The sequence below is a fragment of the Sus scrofa genome, chromosome 5 (genome assembly GCF_054392235.1).
Source record: "Sus scrofa isolate SSC_HxYL_T2T_F1_AM1 chromosome 5, Sscrofa_HxYL_maternal_Yorkshire_Landrace_v2.0, whole genome shotgun sequence".
Taxonomy (NCBI): Eukaryota; Metazoa; Chordata; class Mammalia; order Artiodactyla; family Suidae; genus Sus; species Sus scrofa.
Window position 1 is genome coordinate 107,229,501 of NC_139387.1, and position 22,760 is coordinate 107,252,260.

Genomic DNA, 22,760 nt, shown 5'->3' on the forward strand with positions numbered 1-22,760 from the left:
CCATATGCCGTGGGAGCAGCCCTAGAAATGGCAAAAAGAAAAAAAAAAAAAAAAAAGGACAGAAAACAAAGAAATTATACTATTGCAAAAGCCTAATTTTTTTGCTTAGAGACTGAATTAGTAATTTGGATGTTTTAACTTACAAACAATAGGTTATTTCCATTTCACAAAATTACTAGCTTACATGAGTGCATTTCTTTTGAAAATACTTTTAGCTTAATGAATCTGTATTCACAGTACAGAGGATCCATAATTCTTCTAGGATTTAAGTAGTAAGGTTTTCTGAGTAGCACATTAAAATTTCTAATTTACCTTGGCACTGTAACATTCACTGCATTTTAGGAGTATCTTCTTGAAAAGATTTTCAAGGCATTTGTCACAACTTGTAAGTATTTACTTAAGAAAAAGTTACTGATAACAGAGTTTTAAGTGGGATTTTTTTGATATTAAAATATGTCCATGTTTTTTATATCTTTTTGGTTATACATATGTAACAACTAGTTTTTGAAAAAGATGCTGAATTATCTTCACAACTCCTAAATTATTATCACAACTTTTTTTATCAGTCATCATTTTTTAATGTATATATGTGATTGGAAGAAGAATATCTATTTTTTACATTGTTTTTCTTTGTGTTATAATGTATGCCCAAATTTATTCACTTTTAATCATCAAAAAGTAGCCACCTGGAGCTTTATTTCTTTCACATCGGTGACTTCGCACTGAACAAAACGAATGCCTCTTCCCACCTCTACGGGTTACTTCTCTCTCCCCGTCTCTCAGGTCCCTCTTACATCCTCCCACCTCCCTGAACGCCACCTCTTCCTCTCGCCTCCCTCATGACTCATCCCTGATGCTCTGCCCACCCCTGCCCTCCTTTCCCTGAACTCCATGTGTAGTCTTCTCATATCTACCTCAAGAGGGTTGAAGCAAACATGAAATTAGATGGCATCTGAGCAAAGACTGATATGTGTCAGTTGCTCAATACATTCGAACTCTCTTTCAGATCAAGTATATGAGACAGAAGTACATATGTATCTAAGAGACAGACATTTTGACCTGACATCAACCAAACGATGCACCAAAGGGGTGATGTTTCATAGTAAATACTTTTTTGGAAAAGACAGTAGAGAAGTTTGTAAAGGGATGGCTTTTCCCTAGAAAACAAAAGTTAATGGCTTGCATTTCATTAGAACTCTGTGTTGTGAATGGGACAAAGTGGTTTGTGAAACTTTCTCAATAAATGATCCAGAGAATATAGCAGTTATTCATCAGGAGAAGACAAACCTTTTATCCACATAGGTTTCAGAACTCCTGGAGTGCCTGTAGCAGTGTCTGTACACACTGCGGTTTTCTCCTGAACCACATTCCTGAAGCCACATCTTTCCTACAAATGTCCTCATACTATGGGAAAACCTCCTATCCGGGTTTTAATTAAGTAGGAGTTTAGTTGTACATTTGTAAAGCATAATTAGAAATCAGCAACTGGTTTTTCATTTTAACGTCAAATCTCATTTATTATAATTTGTGCAGCATGTCTTTTGTATGAAAGGTGGTTTGTTCATGTTTTTCCTTCCTGATCAGGACTCTCAATGGATTAAATTTATCAGCTGTTTTCAGATAGATATATTTTGTCACATTTTCTAAATTTAAACCTCTATAGTCTCCAAGAAATCATTCCTATAATGATAGAATCTGAGGTACCTGTACTAGAGCTAAAACTTAACTTCGTCTCTGTGATTGCAAACATGGCCTCTTTCTCCTGTCTTATGGTTTCTCTTGCTTACAGATATGTTTATATGATGTTGAACACTAGTAAGTGCAAATTGTTGGCACATTTAAGATAAAATATTTAGAACTATAAATTTAAGAGCTGAAAAAGTCTTCAATCAGAGTCTAGTTCTCTCTGACAACTAGACATTTTTGGATATTTATTAAATGTCAGTTTAGTTTTTATTTGAAACAAATAAGACACCCTGACAAATCTACTTCTTTTAATAATACATATGATTCTTCACTAATATTTTATAAAGAATCAAATTGTGAGGTCATGTCAATATTTATAACTGTTATGAATATATATTACTTTTTACATGTGATTTTATATCCAAAGCTAAAGGATTTTCTTTTTTTCTCTTTCTCTCTTTCATACATATTTGCATAGTTATTTTTTTAAAATAGATACCAGTATTTTTGACAATATTTTAAACACTTTACCCACTCTATCTCTATTTCTGTACTATTTCAACCATATTTTACATTTTCTTGCGTTTCAGCCTCTGGTGCCTGTATTCCTCAGGAGCACAGATATAGCCCAATAAATATCATTTAAAAAAGACAAAGACAAGAAAGAAGGCACACAGGTCTTCTGCCTCTCTTAGCATGAAGCATCATAAGGTATTATATTTGGTTGGAGGAGGCTACATAGGTCAGCCTGCAAATTAGCATTTGAAGTTTTTATTCAAGCTAAATGAGTCTACTGAGATAGGATGTTAATTAATTTGAGCAGATGTGTGTCAGCATCACTCTGGGGAAATAAATCAGCCAGAAGACTGCAGCAGAAAGTAACATCATGAGAGAAAAAAATAAAATGAAAAAACATTTAATAAACATTTTTCCTTTGTAATTTTAGAGAAGTTTATAATATCCCTCTTAAATAGGATACTATTTTCTTTTGCTATTTCTGTGAATTTTTTGATACTCATTTTTAAGTCTAGAATTACTAAACCCTAAGGAAAAGGGTCTCTTAATGGCATTTTGGTTATATTTCATATACTTGTAAAATTTCTTTAACTTCAAGTCATAACTTTGGTCATCCAACAGGAAAACACTAATTTAACTTTGGGATAAAAGTTGTTTTCCTTTCAAATGAATAAAACTGTGGATATCCATAACATATTACAGCATGAAATCACAATCTTGCATCATTTTTTCTTGCCTTTTAATTGTATTACTACCTAAAACACACACGCAAATGTACATACACATACTGCTGTCACCACATTCCTTGTATAAAAGGAAAAAAATGGTTCTTTAACATTTTTTTGGAAATATGGCCAGCTGTTATTATGTGAGTTTTGTAACAGAGTATCCTAAAGCCATTCTCCACTCCTTCAGAGAAATGAAGGATGACATTTTTCTCCCTGTGATTTAAAATTGTTTCAATTGTTCCATGAAGTATAGCATTTTTTAAAAGGTTCAAAGTTTCTTAATTTTCAGGGCTATTAACTCTGGAATGAATTTAAGAAAAGGGATTAAGCTAGCCAAATAGCCCCAAATTGTAATTCAAAAATGTGGGGAAGCAAGGTCTGTGCTTTCTCTAGTGCAGAAGGCCGAAATTGCAGCCTTTTCAATACCCAACACACTCATCTAGAAATGGCACTAATAACTCCATTGTGTGAAATAGAATGGAAGCACGCGTATGTTCATAGCAGGCGCTGCAGTGTCTGTTTCCCCAGGTAAATCCAGCCAGAGTGTAAGTTGGCCGCTAATAACCCCATATGTCACAAGCTGTGCAGCTGTGCCCTCATTGCCATGGCAGAATTCTGAATATTTAGCACAGAGCTAGCGACATCTTCAAGTATATTTTAAAAGGTCTCCAGAGATACCTGAGGAGTCCTCCTAAACAAATTCTTTGAGCTACTGCTCACTTAATTGGCTGACTCTCCCGGACTCTGATATGCATTGATCTACAGTTCTAAGTGGTCACACTCAGATGGGCTTGTCTCCATATGACCAATATGCCAGGGCCATCCGTGTTCCATAAGGGGCATGGGAATACTCCCTCTGGGTTGTTCCGGCATTGGCGATTTATATGTTTTTCTATTTATCTGGACTTCCTGATTACTCTTGGTGAGATTATCTCCAATTACAAGTTATTAGAAAATATATTTGGATTATGGTAAAAACATACAGATCATATTAACTATGTATCAGTCCTTCATTTGTTCTAAATACTGGTTTAAGTCCAACTCCACAAATTGAGATGTGTAGACAACATTTGGAAAACGACAGATAATGTCTCCATTTATTTCAATTTAGTTGTGAGAAGAATCAGGCCTGATACAATAGTATTTCTTACTTATAAGGCTGAGTGAATCATCTGTATCTCCTTTGAGAAATTAGCCACACAATTTTGGGATCCCAAGAAGCTATACTTGATAAACCTGGTAAAACATCATCTTTTTAGGTGATTTTGTAGAAATGGTATATATTTAGAATAACAGGATAATGACTCAGAAACTTTAAAAATACTATTATTATTCCTACTATAATGACAGATTTCGGATAAGACTACCTAGTTCCAGGGAAAACCCTGTGATTGTGCTGTCCCAAGGCTCTGATTCAAGAAGTTCTTCAGCTTACCAAAATGTATACAGTTCTCCTCAGTGAGAGTAAATTAGCTTCTACAACTTTTTTCCTCCATTCTACAGTATATGTCTATGACATATATATACATATGAAAACTCACATATTATGTTTCTATACTTACAACATTATGTTCTGTTTCCAGAATGCAATAAAAATGGATTTGTATTAAAATATTGTTTATTTGCACTCTGTATCAGATAGCATCAATGTCTGGTCACTTGTGATGGAACATGATGGAGCATAATGTAAGAAAAAGAATGTATATCATGCGTGTGTATATATATATATATATATGACAGTCCCTTTGCTGTGCAGCAGAAATTGACAGAACAATGTAAATAAACTATAATAGAAAAACAAAAACCTAAAAAAATAAAACGTGCAACATGATTTTATCGCAATACCAATATTTGCAAATCTAGATACATTTAGATGTCACATAATTAAATAACTATATTTTCTTGCTCCAGTAAAGATCATTTATTGTGTTGTTCAAAAATCAAAGTGTTGTGGTATTATACATCTATAATATCAACACATGAATTATAAACACACTAAAGTAACAAATTATTCAATTAAGTTAATGGCTGTTATAAAATTTGACCTAAGTACAATTCCCTATTTCTATCTTTCAGATTTTATAAGTGAAAGTCAGAAAATTTCTATGGCTAATAAAATAGAAAAGCAAAATGTACATGATATTTTGTTTTTATTAGTTATGTAAAATTCTAAGAAATATACATGAAACATTTGAATGTAATTTTAAACAGTATCATTAAGATATTTCATCTCTGATAAAGTAAAAAACAATACCATATTTCACACCCAATCATATTCTAGGACCAAATAAGTCAAATTAGGAAGCAGTTATAGTACCATTGTAAAATTATGATCCAGGGCCACTGATTCCTAGCACAGTTCTTATAACTGGAAACCCATTATTCTTTGAAGAGCTTGTTGATCTCTTTGTCCATAATAATTCATCTGGCTCTTGAGAAACATAAGATGTTTATCAAATCTCAATATATGAGACTGGGTGCATTTATAAATTATTCATATAAATATTCATATAAATGAGACCATGGCTTTTCTATAGACACCTTTCCTGAGCCTTTGATAAAATTTGAGACATAATTTATGGCCAGGAACTTTGTAAGTGCATTTTTAGCATAAGTATTCATTCTCTTAAACCATTCATATTTTAAGTAAATTATCCATTTAGTGAACTAAATGCTATTTAATTTGAGAAGGCTCAGTCATGATCTGAAATTATTTAACTCTGAGTAATGGCCTAGATTTTCTGTATTTTCAGGAATTAGCTTAAATAATAGAGAAAGGTAATTACTATAGCTGTTCATCTATGCAAAACTAACTTTAATGATAGCTGGTAGAAATTGCTGAAATGCTGCTGCTTCCCAGAATAATTGATGTCCTTTGTGATAGAATCTCTGCATAAGAAAGCATTGACTATAGCAATTATATAAGTTTTTAAAGTTGATCAATTTTAAAGATCCTTCTCTACTCTAGTATGCTGAAAAGAAAATATGCAAGAATTCTAACTAGAATGAGTTTGATACTGTATACCTTTAGCAGAAAAGATTTTAAATATGCTTTTAAAGTTTGGGGATTTGGGGATGTTTCTATAAATATTTTGTCATTTCTCAATTTTACTTTGTTGTGTGATATTTATTTATTTATTTTGCCTTTTAGGGCCGCACCCACTCATATGGAGTTTCCCAGGCTAGGGGTCCAATTGCAGCTACAACTACTGGCCTACAGCACAGCAACTGCCGCTCCTGCGGCATATGGAGGTTCCCAGGCTAGGGGTCTAATCAGAGCAGTAGCTGCCAGCCTACGCCACAGCCACAGCAATGTGGGATCCAAGATGCATCTGCAACCTACACCACAGCTCACAGCAAAGCCAGATCCTTAACCCACTGAGCGAGGCCAGGGATCAAACCCACAACCTCGGGTTCCTAGTCGGTTTTGTTTCTGCTGTGCGACAATGGGAACTCCAGGGATTTGGGGATTTTGAAAGTCTATCCTGAGTGAAAAGAAAAAAAAAATAAAAAGCGCTGATACAGGAATATCCTGAGGAATGAAAGCAGGCCTAGTAGCTCCACTCTTGGAGCTTTCTTTCAGTCCATTTGGCAGATAGTAATCACTGATAACTCACACATAGCTGTAGATCAAAGAATGTACAGTTCCATAAGAAAGACGTAAGAATGTCTCTCCCTTTGATTTGGAGAGGGAACCTAATTGTATTCCTTTTGACCTCAGATCTAGTATCTCATCATTTTCTGGCAGTCTCTGTCATCACAATTTAGCGGTAAATTGAGTTGATCTCCACAGTGACTCAAATCTAAATGTGACTAGACATGGGGACGTTATCAATCAGAAGAACCCAGGTTGCAAGAACACTTGGCAGGATTTACACGGGAATGGTCAGATAATCTTAACTTCGTTTTGTGAAGAAGACTTAGGGGTGTGTGTGTGAGTTTCAGAATCAAAGAGACCTGATAAACCCCTTCTCATTTAATACCTTCTTTGTATTTGAAAAAGTAGGAACCATCAAGATAACTTAGGTCATTTATATAAATATAAAAATATTTCAGCAGTTTAAGAAATTGAGATCTGCTAGTTCAAAATTTATTGAATACAAAAATTAGATAAGCTTTCTTGCTAATAAATAAAAAATCCAAATATGCAGGAATTGCAAGATGTACACCTAATGTACACCTTGCATTTTAGCTTCTCTTAGATCTATCATGAATTCCAGTAATAAGGACCCCAACAGTGGGTGATTCCCAGGTTTCAGGCTGTAGGTGGAATTTCTCTTAAATGGATTGATTATCATTGATAAGGTTTTTGCTTGATGTCTTACCAGCTACAAAAGGTAGTATGGGGGTAAGTTGAATCAAAACAACCTAACAAACATTTGTTAAACACTGGCTCAAATTTCCCCACTTCTGTTTGATGACAAACCCCACTTCACCACCTACCTAATCTCACCTTAAGTAACAAGCTTTCACTCACAGAATAGCCTATTAAGTCCAGTCAGCACCTTTTGAACTTAATTGGTGAAAAACAGTTCAGAATTTTGCGTCTTTAAAAACCCATGGAAAATTACAAGAAATATTCTGTAAATAATCACAAATCCAAAGTCAATTAAATTTGACAAGGAGCTGGATTAAAATGTTAGAATGTCAGTAAACCCATCCTGTTATTCATAATATGATGAGTTATTCATTTGATACCCCTAGATTCTTGTTGATTCATTGGAATGATTTTGGTAAAATAACTGTCACACATTTATCAATGAGTAATGATTGGACTATCTCACCACAAAGTTTGTGGTCTAATCATTGTTTTCATCGTGATGAATAAGCAGTGATAACTAGAGAGCATAAAAATGTAATGTGCATCGTTTGGCAATGTAGTTGGCATGTTACTGAGGAGCCCAGAGTCCAGTGATTCCCCATATCATGGCTCGTCATAGACCAGTGGTGCCAGAACCACCAGGGTTCTTTCTGAACATAAACATTTCTTAGTTCTATGCCAATAACTTCTTTTTCAGTTTATTTACGGTTAAACCCTGGGGGTCTCTGTTTCTAAAAACTCTTGAAGTATCCTGACGGGCAGCAAGGTTCAGGATCTGCTGGATTTGACTGGGTCCTCTTGTATTTTATTGAGAACAGCATGAAACATCCAGAAGAAGTGTGACTATAGTGTGTACAACTCGGAGCCTCAAGCTCAGACATGGGCTGAGATTCTGGATATATTTTTTCTCATTTTACAATTAAAGTGATATTATTTATTTTGAAAAATAGCTCATTATCAAGTTACTGATTTGCTGATGTGTGCTCTTTGTTCTTGTCCTTTATGAAATTAATTGTAATGTTTTATATTTTGTTGAAGTATCAGTGAAGAGGTCAAATAACAGAAACCCATGACTATAGAACTATTTTCTCCTAATGAAAGTCTGTTACTCTTTGAAAAATGTGCCTGTTAAGATTTATAGATTATCAGCTCAAAGAATCTCAGATTAATGAGGTATAATCCCTTTGGAGAAAAACAGGAAAAGAATTAATGCTTGTGTTATTCCTTAGCTATAGTTATGATATTTAATAAGATTTCATTAACTAATAACATGTCATTAATAATTTTATACACATTATTGTCATTATAAATACTGTATTATATACCATATACTTCAGATTGGAATTATAGTACCTTTAGTTTGAATTCATGGAAATAGATTTTAAATTAACATTACCTCATATGCATTTCTCAGAACAGGTACAGAATATTTGAAAGGGTATTAATATGTATGGGTGTGTATATCTACTGCTGCTGAACAAAAACTCCAAAACATGCTGGCTTGAAACAACAATTTATCACTATTTTTCGTTATCTGGGAGGTGACTGGATGATTCTCCCTTGCAGTCTCTCATGGAGTTACAGTCGGAAAGCAGTTGGGGCTGGAGTCTGTGAAGTCTCACCTAGGCTGAAGATCAGAGATGCTTTTTCCTCCCCTGTCTAGCAGCTCAGTGCTGCTCTGCATCTTCCCTCTCAGCACTGCCAGAACGTCTTGCATGAAGTCTAAGTTCAGGGCCACAAGAAGCAGGAGGCCGAACTTGTCAGGTCCCTTAAGGGCTATGCTTGGGGCTGGCACACTCTCACTGCCACAGTGCTGTGGGTCAGAGAATTCACAGGCCCTTTCCAGATTCAAGGGGGTAGAGAAACGAAACCCCATTCACCTTTTGATGCTGGGAGGTGAGATGACATTGCAGAAGAGCATTCAGGAACAGGATACACCCTATAATATGTGAAGCGTTTACTTGATCAGAGGGTTATCGTCCCCACCCCCTTTCCCCAGTGTGGAGTTTCATGTGTGTACATATTAAACTGTCCACTCTTCCATCTATAATTTTTGAGATACTGACTAATCTTATTGAGCAACTTACTGTTTAATTATTTTAAAGTTCAATACTAATTTTAGTTACATAGTATTATTTATATTATCATAGTAATGATAAAAACAGGTGTTTGGGTTCTTTAAAATAAAATTGGCTCTACGGGAATTATTTCTTATAATTTTTGTCTTCAGCATGTTCATCCAGACCTCAGGGTGGTCATATAGAAAAGGGCATGCGGAATAAGAGAAGGATTAAATTAAATCATCAGGTTATTTTTATTTTAAAAATAGTTTCAAGTCCATGATTCTCTTCTCTGTGGAAAGATTCATTTGTGCCACATGTTAGATTCCAGATGGAAAAAAGAATATACACAGGTATGTGTAACTGGGTCACCATGCCATACAGTAGAAAATTGACGGAACACTGCAAATCAGCTATAATGGAAAAAAATAAAAATCACTATATAATTTAAAAAAATGGTTTCAGAGTATGATCTTATTCTTCCTGAGGAAGGTTTTGGGGAGATAAAACTGAGACGAATTAAGGATGTGGCAAAAAATACATGAGTACACTTATTTGCAAAGTTATTTATGTATATGATTAAGAAAATTATTTGTAAACTAAGAATTTCATAAAGTAAAAATTTATGTTTAGAAGTAAATTTTTACAATACCAAAATAAGTAACTATAAAAACATAACCCTCCAAAAATCAATTACTTTTTTTTGACAGTATCTTCCTCTGAATATTATCATATTATAATGTAATGAAGTTTACTAAATTTAGCAATGCAGCACCTGCTATTTATATTTTAGGAATTTAATTTTGGATATGGATAAATCCAGCATTTTGTTTGTCGTTCATCTCTTCATTCAGTTATCCCCACAAGCTTTTGTTGACCATCTGCTAAATGCTAAATCTTGTTGTTTTGGCCTTGATATGTTGACATCAAATTCTGAGTGTATATTTCTAGTTTGGTCATATTCTACTCACTGTAATCTGTGCTCACCCTAATCATGCAAACTAATTTCCTTCACCGTGTTCTTTGTCCTTCTTCTTGCCAAGTTCAGTGAAGATTTTTCACTGATTTCAATGCATCATTTATCTCTGTGGATAAGTCCTGCTTTCTTGAATTCTCTCATTGGTGTTCTGAGACATCTCAATTTTCTGGCGCTATCCATTTCCTTCTCAAACTTTTTCCTAGCTCAGGCTCTTCCTTTCTTTAGCCATTACGTGTTGATTTTATTCAGAGCTCACTTTTTGTCCACTGATCTTTTCATTTACATGTTCTTTCTTCATGTTTTTACCCACACATTTTCCTTCACTCCCTCTTATGTACTAGTGGCATAGCAAAGTCATCTGTATTTCTGACTTACAGTTGTACTAAAAAAAATCTGATGTGCATATCAAGATTAGCTCAACTCAAATGCCGAGTTAAAAACCACCGTTCAATAGTACTCTTCCTCTGCTCTGAGAAGCGACCTCACCCAGCATCCTCAGAGTCCGCTGACACCAGGTTCTGAACAGGAAGCTTGTTTCTGTCCAAATCCTCTTAAACGCCTTTACTTCTATCTGCTTTACTTAGATCCTCAGAGTATATCACTTTAATCCCTACTTTCTGGTGGATTGTATCCCATCCCTTGGCACATACCCCATCAAAAATATCCCATTACTCCTTTTCCAAACGAACTACTTCCATGATTTTACAAATGATCTTCCCTGGGTCTGAAATGCCTTAACATCCAAAATGCCTAGCAAATTGTTATCCACCCCTGAAGAGTTAGCTCAGAGCAGGAGTTTCCTGTGTGTGAATCTTCCCTTAGGCCATGAGCTGTAATCTCTGGATTTCCCTGCGTCTTAACCACCCCATACATCTCTATTACAGCACTTTGTGCATTGTAGGTAAGCTATTTCACTTGTCTATCTTCCTGCATTTTGAAAGGGCAAAAAATTGTCACTTAGTCTTTATCTCCTGGGTCTAGTGCTAATTAATTGGCCTAGTTACTTGAGATGAAAGATTAGAAATGTTTTTTTATAAGTATTTGTTTTACCAAGAAGTTCACAAACTTGTCTCAGAAAGAAAACTGTCTTTGCGTCAGAATGTATCTTAACAGCTCAGATTTTTATTAAGATAAAATAGTCAGAGGCTGCTTTGGGATAGATAGAAACAAGTAAATTGCTTTTTATAATTAGTTATTTGGGATCTGTGGGTGTGGAGAAAATAATAGAGACCCCAACAGGAAAATGGTCGACTGGACAGCAACAAATTCATAGTGATGTGGGGGAGTAGTGACTAAATAACATTTCAGAATAAAACTGCCTATATTCGGGTTACTATTATTTATTCTGCTGTTACTATGTATTGCAGTTATTTATTCTGAGATTTCTCTTGTTTATTATCTATTAAACATGCAAATGCATAATGCAAATGATGTGTTGAGACTACTTAGGAAAAAGGGCCATATTCAAGAATTCAATGAGACTAAAAGTTTGAAGTGAAGAGGTTATTGTGAGAAGGAACAATCCTGTGTTTTTAGAAACATCAAGGGGAACACGCTGAACTTCCCACAGAGCATGGTATGGTGGGAATCGTCAATATTATTGAAATCTCAGAACGAAAAAGACCTCCCTTGACATCTGGGTCATGTTTTTATAGAAGGTAACACGCCTGTCAATTTCTCTAGTGTGTAGTGTCTATCATTAAATATCTTAAAAGTAGATTTTTTTTCTTAGAAAACATAAATTCTTCACTTGTCAATTCAAATGCTACCTCCGATTATGAATGGTAGTGACTGGAATCTTTCCAATAAAGCTTACTCAGCACATCACTAAAGGACAGAAGGTTCTAGGAAGATGGAGGCAAAGCTAGAACTGGTAAATGAAAGCAGTAATAAATGTATGTGGCAATGTTCTTTCCAGAGAGGCATGTGTTTTGAAAGGATGCATTTGGGTTGGGACAGATGGAAGAGTATGATTCACTACTTAATGTGGAGGCAAGCTATGGTCCACAGACATTGATTTCTGCTCTTTATTTATCTTGTGGGAAACTAAGCTTCCTTATACTTTTGCTAATAAAAAGCTTACCAACTAAAGCTTAGGAATGACAAGTGTTTTCTTTGCAAATGTAATATTATAGCTCTATAATAAACACATGCAAGTCTTTTTGTGTAAAAATCATAGTTATCTATTTTAACATTAGTTTAATGACTGCCCTTATAATTCCTAACTGAGGCTACAGGAGTCATTAATTAATACTGTCATTGTTTAAAGGAAAATAAATACTCTAATTCTCATTTTTTTAATTTTTTAGTCCTTAGCCAGAAAAACAGAATTGGCTGTTCTGTTTATTTCCTTGTTAGATTTTCCCTAGGTACTTGTTACTGTTCCTAAAATTAGAGATCTGTTATTATTCCTGTTTTCCTTATTAAAATATTAGTCACATAGAATTTTAATAGTTTGTAAAAGAACATTATAACAAGCCATGGTGGAATATAGCTCAAATGTGTAATTCTCTCTGATCTTTCCCTAATTCTGTTACCTCTTCAATTAAATATATAGCTGATCCATTTACAAGTTAATCAATAAGTTAACAGTTACCAAAAAGTGAAGAGTATAAAATTTTGCTTTAGGCTGAGGCTCAGAAATAGACTTTTGGCACCTGGATTTGATACATTCAAAACATATGATCGATCAGTATATTTTTGGTAAAAAAACAAAATGCAATTGAAACTTATTCAATATGTTAGGTTTATAGTTAATTTAAAGTGAACATAATTCCATAAAGTGAGCACAATCCCCATAAAAGATAAATGCACTTTGTCATGGACAAATAATTTTATTGCCAACACCAAAATCTAGGTACTGGAAGATATTTTTTTCTTTTCCCTTCCAGCACACCCACCCCCAGCATCTGCCACACTTCTCACTGCCAGGCTTAGGGCATGATTAGGAACCAAGGAGTCACAACCTGCTAACTCTTTCCATCATGCAGAAGAAAACAATCACAGGAGCAGAATCTCCTGGACCAGTGTTGTTCAAACTTTCTAGACCCTACAACCCTGACGTGTATAAATCCAGTGCTTTCCAATGTGATGCTCTATTTTACTTTCTAAGGTGAAATTCATACAAAATATAATTCATGTAAATATTTTTAATGTCAATATAAATTCTAACTGAAATATGGAAGAAATATAAAAGAAAGTAATGCATCATAAATGGCCTGTACTTAAATATGTAAATGTCTGAACATGTCTGGATATGACAACTGTGTTAGATGCCTTTCCTTATATACAGGATTTCTGTGAGTGTGACTAATGAGGTAAGTTATACTGAGTCATTGGTAGTTAGACTTTTCAATGTTTTCAAATAAAATAGGGTCTAGTCAGCATTCCCTTTGCTACTGGGTGTCATTCCTTCTAGGTCCTCTCAACTGAAAGAGCAATTACATATGTGCATATGAATCTATCTATCCACAAAGATATATATCAAGATACCTATTTAGACCAAAGATGATGGGTAGATGGGTAGATACATCTGTAGTAGTTTCCTATGGCTCCATAAAAAATTACCACAGACTGAAGGGCACTAAAAAACAGAAATGTATTCTCTCAAATTCTGGAAGCTAGAAGCCCGAAATGGAAACACAATCCAAAATTGAGGGAGAGCCTCACTTTGTTCCATGGTTCTAGATAATTCCCTTCTTGCCTCTTCAAGCTTTTGGTTGGTCTAGGCATTCATTGGTCACCCATTGGTTTGGGTCATATCACTCCAATCTCTGTTTCTGTATTTTCATTGCCTCCTCTTGTCTCAAACCTTCCTCTGCTGTCTCTTACATGTCTAATACGTGTGATTGTGGTTAGGGCCACAGGATGAGCTAGAATAAGCACCTCTCAAGCTCCTCTTAATCACTTCTTTTGCAAAATAAGGTAATATTCACAGGCTCTAGGAAATAGGACAGACACATCTTTTTAAAGCTCGTGAATTATCCCACTACAATATTGATCTATATCTCTCTTATGCTAAGCATGAATTCATACTGGTGTCTCCAACCCTGATGCAAATTATTCTGGTCTTATTTCTTGCTTCTCTATAGCCTCTCACTCCAAGAGAGAGACCTGGTTGTCACCATCAGCCATTCATTTACTTAATTGTTCAGTACCATTATATATGTATAGCAGTTTCAAAATTATTAAGTTGTAGCCTGGAGCAAGTCAACTCAAGAAAAGGTGTCTTTATCCCAGAGGTCCAATCACATATATCCTGAATATTCAAGACAGTATTAGTCTTTTTTTTTTTTTTTTACTGATCATTTTAAAGACATAGTCAATCTGATTAATACTGAAAATGGGAACTTTTTGTTGAGCAATAACAATTTTTTCAAAAGTCCTTTTTTTTTTTTTTTTTAACTCCCTGTGAAAGAAAATCAAGCCTTTTTCAGATTGTCACAGATACTGTCAAGATCACATGGGGAGCCACAAAACCAAATTTATTGTGTTGTGTATTTCTTCTTGGAGTTTATGATTCTTCCTTTGGCACTGGAGTCCCTGCCACAAAAGACAACTCCTTTCAAGGGAAGTTCTTATAGAAATGTTAATCTTTACATAAAATTATGTTGCATTAGTGTGGACAGCTGTTGAGGAGGGGCTCAGGGACAGGACTGTCAGATCTGACGGTGCCATGGACAATTTCCTACAGCTGAATTCATTTGAATAGTACTCATTAAAAAAAACGCTTGCCAATGAACTGATTGTAATGCAAGAAGAAAAAAAAAAGTGGAAATGACCTGATTTCTCTGTAACAGAATGTAGAAACTGTTTTGTTCTTATAATAGAAGACTACTTAACAATGAAAACAAATGAACTACAACTATATGTATCTAGACTGATAAATTTCAAAAACTTAATGTTAGGTAAAAAAGTTACTTACACACATTTTAAACCCAGAATGATACTATATGTTGTTTTTGAATCCCTACATATGTGTATGATGTGCAAGAATCCTTATGAGAATAACATACTCCAACGTCAGGATACTGTGTATCCTTGGAGAAGGAGATGAAGGAGGACTAGTGAGGAGGTACAGGCTTTAATTGCATCTGTGACATGTAAATTTTTATTTCCGAAAGGGAGATCTAAAATGGATATGGAAATATGAGACATCTCGAAAACCTTGATTGGTTCAGGCCATCTGTCCTATTATTTCTCTACTTTTCTGTGTGTTATTCTCATTGAAATGCACCAAAATATCTTAGAATTCTAAAATGTTATATTTCTTTAATACAAGTATTTGTTGGAGTATAAAATTTTTGTTTTGAATACTCTGTTTTGAACAATAATAACACAAAGGAATGCAGAGATATATGCATTATGACCTTAAAAATATTTTTAAAGCCCCAATTAAAGAGCTCTCCTTATTTAATAGTATGGTTGATAAAAATCCCCATTTCAAAGTTTCTTTCTTTAACAAGAAATAATTTCTTCCATCTGTTTTAATAGCAACTTAATCTTCACTTAGTTCTTATTTGACAAAGCATTGTTTCATACCCATCTCACCCTTCAAGGTGAGTTTGCAGGGAAGGTTTTCTAGTTGTATACATATTTATTGCTGAACGTGGAGAGGTCACTTTCCCCAAATTGGTTATTGAGCTAATATCAAACAGTTCTTTCCATTTCTAATTGCTAACTCTCATAATAAATCTCTCTTCCTTCTTTAAATATTAAAAAGAACGTCAAAGTATCTGTCAGGTGTTTGTGTTTTATTCTCATGCTGTTTGTCATATTGTTTCGTTGTGTGTTTTGGGAAGGCAGGAGAAGTAGTTGATGAGGAATATAGAATCTGCTTAAGGCTGGGAATTTACGCAAACTTCTACTAGCTTGCCCTTCCTCTCTCTCTTCTCCACTCTCCCCCTGACTGTGGGAACTCTTGGGTAAGCAAGCTTCTCTTTTCAAATGCTAATTATCCCTGGCTGAGTAAAACTCTGGTTAAGTTTTAGCGGCTTATAACAGATTTCATAAAAGACATTGAAGTTGGTGAAATCAACTTGGGAAAATAAAACTTGCTCCAAGCAATCAAACCGAAAAGAAATGGAACTTGAGAAAATAAGAAATATGAAAGCAAGTAAAAGCATTCATCTAAGAGCAGCATCTTGGAGCATTAGAGTGTAAGTAACTATTTAGTACTGTATTTGGTGAACTGTTGAGTTCTTCACAGAGGCTCAATGATAGTTTTTCAGCCTATAAGGAGTCAATGTGGCTTCCTCCATTTTTATCCCAAATCTGGCTGTCCCTTTGTAGAGTTGTCTTAAACCTAAGCATGAGTGAGAATCATCTAAAAGAGTTATTAAAGTACACATTGCTAGGCAGCACCTGCAGTTACTGATTGCTTATGGCGTGAGTAGAGTCACAGAATTGCATTTCTAGCAAATTCTCTTGTGATGCCATCAATGCTCATTGAGGGAAAACCACACTAAGTTTTCCTCTTACTTCACTGATTCTTCCTTCTCAGTTTCCTTTCCTGGTATGTCCCCTTCTCCACACCTCCTGATACTTAAATACTAAAGAGCCCAGTTCCAGGTCACATGATGATCTCATCAGGTGTGATCCTATCTCATGGCTCTAAATGCCGTTTGTAAGCCAAGTGTTCTCAAATATGTATTTCTCTCCTGCACTTCAGACACAAATATCAAAAGGCATACCTAAGCTCTTCACTTCTATTTCTAATAGGCATCTCATGCTTGACATGGCCAAAAACAGAACTTGTGAACTTTGCCTCCAAACTGCGCCCCTGGAGACTTCCCCATCTTAGGTGATGATTATGCAATTCTAATATATTACTGTAAAAAACTTTAAATCATTTTTAATTTCTTTCTTTTACACAATGCAGTTCATCCAGAAATCTGATTTTCTGTATCTTTCATTGCCCCCCGCTCCCTGTTTGAGAGAGCATCTCTCATCTGGATTATGCCAGTAAATCTTCTAACTATACACTCCACACCTGCCTCTGCTCTTGTCCTGCTACAATCTATTCTATTTTTAAAAATGATTTTTATATTTTTTTCCATTATAGTTGGTTTACAGTGTTCTATTAAGTTTTTTGTTTTGTTTTGTTTTTTTGTCTTTTCAGGGCCGCACCCGCAGCATATGGAGGTTCCCAGGCTAGGGGTGAATAGGAGTTTTAGCCGCTGGCCTATGCCACAGTCACAGCAATGCCAGATCCAAGTCGCATCTGCCGACCTACACCACAGCTCACAGCAGTGCCAGATCCTTAACCCACTGAGCAAGGCCAGGGATCGAACCCTCAACCTCACAGTGTTGACGATTTGTGTCCACTGCACCAGGACGGGAACTGCAGTGTTCCATTAATTTTCTTCTGTACAGCAAAGTGACCCAGTCACACATGCATATATACATTATTTTTCTCATGTTATCCTCCATCATGGTCCATCCCAAGTGACTAGATATAGTTCTCAGTGCTATACAGCAGGATCTCATTGCTTATTATTCCAAAGGCAATAGTTTGCATCTATTAACCCCAGATTCCCTGTCTATCCCTCTCTCCCCCTCCCCCTTGGCAAACACAAGTCTTTCTCCAAGTTCATGAGTTTCTTTTCTGTGGAAATGTTCATTTGTGCTGTTATATTCCACATATAAGTGATATCATATGGTATTGGTCTTTCTCTTTCTGACTTATTTCACTCAGTATGAGAGTCTATAGTTCTATTCATGTTGCTGCAAATGGCATTATTTTGTTCTTTTTTATGGCTAAGCAGTATTCCATTGTGTATATATACCACATCTTCTTAATCCATTCTCCAAAGAAGATATGCAGATGGCTAATAAGCACATGAAGAAAAAAGCCCATTATCAATAATTATTAGAGAAATGCAAATCAAAATGTATATGAGGTACCACCTCACACCAGTCAGAATGACCATCATTAACAAGTCAACAAATAACAAATGCTGGAGAGCATGTGGAGAAAAGGGAACCCTCCTGCACTGTTGGTGGGAATGTAAATTGGTACAACCACTCTGGAGAACAGTATGGAGGTACCTCAGAAAACTAAATAATACAACAACCTTGTGGCCCAGCATTCCCACTCTTGGGCATATGTCTGGGCAAAACTTTCCTTGAAAAAGATACTAGCCAAATGGAAACAACCTAAATGCCCATTGACAGATGAATACAATCTATTCTTAACGTGGAAGTCAGAGGGATGTTAAAACTGTCAGTTGTCACAATTTTTGCATTCTAAACTTTACAAAACCTCCCTATCTCACTCCAGATAAAACTCAAAATCTTGAAAAACTTGTAAAACCCAACTTATCCTTTGACTTCACCTCAGACTATCTTCTGCTTCGCTTACTCCACTCTGGCAAAACGGGCCTCCATCCGCTTCACGAAAACGGCAGGACTTTATACCTTAGGACCTTTTCATGTGCTGTTTCCTATGCTTTGCATTTGCAGGTGCTGTTTCCTGTAATTTTCTAGAATGTTTTTTATGCCTGACATGCACATGCTCACCTCCTTCAAATCTTCACTCAAATTCCATCTTCGTAATGAGACCTCCTGGGATTTCCCAACTTAAAATTGAAACCCTTTCCCCTCCTCATCCTCAGCATTTCCAATCGCACTGTACTTCCTGTTATTTTTTCCCAAAGCACCTATCCGCTTTTCTCTTGTCATGTAAAATAAACATTTAATAAATTTTAAAACTTATCTCTCTCTCCACCATAACATAAACCCCATAATGTTTTGTACATGGATATAGCCAAACATTTAGAATAATTCCTGGCACTGAATATATTTAATGAAGGAATTAAATAGTCATTAAAATCCACAGCTTCATCTTCTTTGTTTGCCTTGTTATTGTCCTGATAATAGCAACATTTCCTGCTTACTGTGACCATGCAACGTTTTGCTATATTTTTTCCTTATTTTTTCCTTAATATTCCAAACAAACCTTTGTGGTAAATACTATTATGCTTATTTTACAAATGAGGAAACAGGCTCCTTGGGCTAAAGGAAGTTTCCAACACCAGCAGCTAGTGGGCATGAAAACAATTGACTCAATAAAAACCTGATCCAAGAGTTCGAACCTTCGTCACACGCTGTGATGCCTGCTATACACTCCTTGGCACTTAGGCTTATCGTCATATTATGAGTATGGATGATGCAAGTCTAAGTTTCAGATGTGGGTCCACTCTCAGCATGCTGTCCAAAATCAGACTTTTAATCCTACAAGACGGTGGGGGAGGTGTTGATCTAGGGATGATTTAGTAAGGAAATGTCACATCTTGAGATCCTTCATAGCCAGTCAGCTAGCTCTCTTTCTCCTCAGAGCTCCAGTCATTTGTTCAGAGTGAGTATCTGCACAGGCCAAGCACTGTGTCGGAACCTGGAAATCACTGGTGAAACAAAGATCTCACTATCGAAGAAGAAGGGATTCTAAAATAGTTTGTGGTCTGTGCGCTAGAAGGTACGTTGACAGTAGAATAAATTGTCTATCAAGACCATCTGCATTTTCCAGGTGGTATAGGCACATATTTCAGACATTGAGGTTATAGGAGTAAATTATCTACAAAATGTTAGCAGGAGAGAGTCTAACTACTGGGTCCTGCTCGGGCAAAGCACAGGTTGAGAAAGAGCGAGTGTATTCTTGTGTGTCTTCAGTGGTAGGTGCACTTGGTACTTTTCTCTCTTCTCCCTTACCTCCTTTACTTCCTTTTCTCTCTCTTTTTTTCTTAAAAGTTAGGGAGTTAAAGATTTGGAGACAGTGTCTGGATGGGCAATGGGGAGGATTCGTGAAAAAAAATTGGATGTGTAAGTCAAATGTGTAGATGCTGAATTTCCTCTATTACATAATTGTCCCAGCAGAGATTTTTTTAAAAACCTTAATGCATATCAGATAATCATCTCTATTGCTGTTTTATCTGTGACCGTTTAAGATTAAACCCTTTGTTTCATCTATAAAATACATATGTGCTTATTTGAATGCTTTACTGGGAGCTACTTACTTTTAATTCTTTCTCCTACTTTCCACTTACGTTTTTTGGCTATATTGTACAAACAGTATGTTCTTGATAAATTAATATTTGCTGATCTAAAAACCATAAATTTGCCAGGCACTGGCGGGGAACCATTCATGGCTTTTTAAAAATGTTTCTGTGTTTTATTTAATCTAATAAAGTTATTGGGGGAAACATAAGAAGTCTTTAGCTGGTAGCTAAAAAAAAAAAGGTTGCTAGTACTTTTTAGTATAGTACTCAAATAGTTTAGAATATACAATTAAATACTATTTATAGAGCATAATAAGAGTCTTAGATCAAAGTTATAAAGTGTATGGAATATTAAATGTCCGTGAGTATGTAAGTGTAAAATTTGGAAATTATACTAAGCCAGTTAGGATTGCTGTGTTGATAGTTCAGAACGGATAATACTTTTATCTTATTTCATGTTTACCTTCAGCTAAGCTGATATGGAATTAAATAATAGCTGTCAACTTTGTTGTGATTCTTGATGAATTTTAAGTGCTTCGATAATTAATTCCAATAGAGGATCCTACACACCCTGAGATGCTGACTATATTTCTAGTTCTCATATTTTCACTGAAGACTTAGCTTTGGTGATGTGTGCAAATGAATTTAAGGAGCAAATTTGAAAATCTGCCTTTGCTCATTTTTTTATGACTTGCCTAAGTTAGTGAAGTGACTAAAAGCGCTCTTTGCTGATGCTTTTTTCCTAGTTGTTACCTTGTATTTTATTTCTTTTCTACATAAACTATAGATTTGTTCTGGGCTACAACAAAGGCCACATGAGTGAATTTTTCAAGTTGGAAGTCTTGTAATAGAACTTAAATTTTTTGTACAATTCCTAAATATAAAAGTCCTATAAATGCCCTTATTTCCTAATAATGGATGTCTTTTGTTCTTGAGCCTTTCTTTCCTCATGTGTAGAAATGGGTGATAGTATCATAGAAAAAGAACAAAGTGAATAACTTGTACATAATTATTCAGTGCTAATGACTCTAGACCTGGCCTTTGCCTCTTGTCAAAAGGTCCCCAAATCTGGAATGCTCTTGTCTTTAGCCCAGGCCTCTTGACATCCACCAGCATTCCCAGAACTTCTAGATGTCCACGGATTTCCATTGCCTTGAAGATTTCAATTACACAGCCCCTACTTTAGGCTGGCGTGTGCCAGATGTGCTGTTCTTGCTGTCATGTTTATTCATGTAGGTGATTTCTCCTGTCATTACCTTGTTGTATCGTGGGACCATAGCACCTGGTAAAACTGAGGCTTCTCTGAGGGCCTTGTGGCTTGCCAAGACTGCGCAAGGAGAAGCAGGAAATTTCCCTAAGATGGTCAGTTTCTCTGGCCAACCTGAATTGATTCACGCCACTTAGATCTGTTGGTATTTATATGCTCTTTCTTCTAACGTCATGGTCTCTCATCTCAGCTCTGGTTTTTGACAGATGTAAACTCTCTTTGGTGGTTCCTAGAAAACGCTGTGCTCTCCCTTGTGAAAGTCTACTGTGAATTTCTTAGTTAAGTTTCAAACTCAAAGTTCACTTACGAATTTTTAGTCCTTGGGGTCCCCTCATGGATTTCTCTTAAATAATTCTAAAATAATGAAAAGTAACAAGGAAGCAATTTAATTTCCAAAAACGGAAATACATTGAAAATATTTCAAAAGTTTGGCCTCCTTAATTGTATTCCTTCTTTTATTTGATTAAAAAAGTCCAGCAAGTAAGTTATGATTGAAAGATAAATAGGATATGATTCAAGGTCACTAGGAAATAAGATAGGACAATTGGATAGGACAGTGACCTGAAAGAAGACATGAATTTCAGAACCATTATAACTGAGGAGGATTGTTGTTATAACATTGATAATTTATAATTTTTACTTCACACATAGTACACTTTTATAGGACTCTTCTAATTCAGTGCATTTTTTCATGTAATTTCATTGCCATTCAACCTTTACAAGTTTTGATAGTTCATAAGTAGTAGAAAATCACTATGGAAAGTCTACAACTGAATATAATATACATGCACTTACATGCTATAGATTTTGAAGTCTTCCTAGTTGCACTTTTGGGTTTGTTTGTTTTTTAATAACCTGAGCGTAAAGAATAGTATTGGCGATATACACCATTTAAGGAATATGTGTATAAATTTTATAGACCTAGAATCATAAATGATCTTTGGAGAAATATCCTTTTATATTAAACTGTTGCTGAGTTTTTTATAACAGTGCCATACTGAATATCTATAGGCATAAGCACTTTGAACATTTAACCAGTGTCCTTTTCATCATACTTATACACTGTACTTTATTCATCTCTTCTTTCGGCCAAGTAGTTGGTGACATTGAATATGAAACTGAGCCCTATTTTGTTCAGAAGGCTAAGTGCCCCTTCACAGAATTTCATATCAATGTTATGATACAAAGTTGGAATGTCAGCTAAATTT

The 22,760-nt window shown here is 35.4% G+C and overlaps 1 protein-coding gene and 1 long non-coding RNA gene across 51 annotated transcripts in view; one reads left to right on the forward strand and one right to left on the reverse strand.

Annotated features, from left to right (window-relative positions):
• The window catches only part of PPFIA2 (PTPRF interacting protein alpha 2), a 461,887-nt gene that overhangs the window by 169,407 nt on the left and 269,720 nt on the right, over nucleotides 1-22,760 (forward strand). The window lies entirely within an intron of this gene.
• Nucleotides 4,138-6,443, reverse strand: LOC146403607 (uncharacterized). The gene is made up of 2 exons (XR_014804593.1): nucleotides 6,239-6,443; nucleotides 4,138-6,158 (listed from the first exon to the last, which is right to left on the reverse strand). It is a non-coding gene; the product is annotated as an uncharacterized LOC146403607 (long non-coding RNA).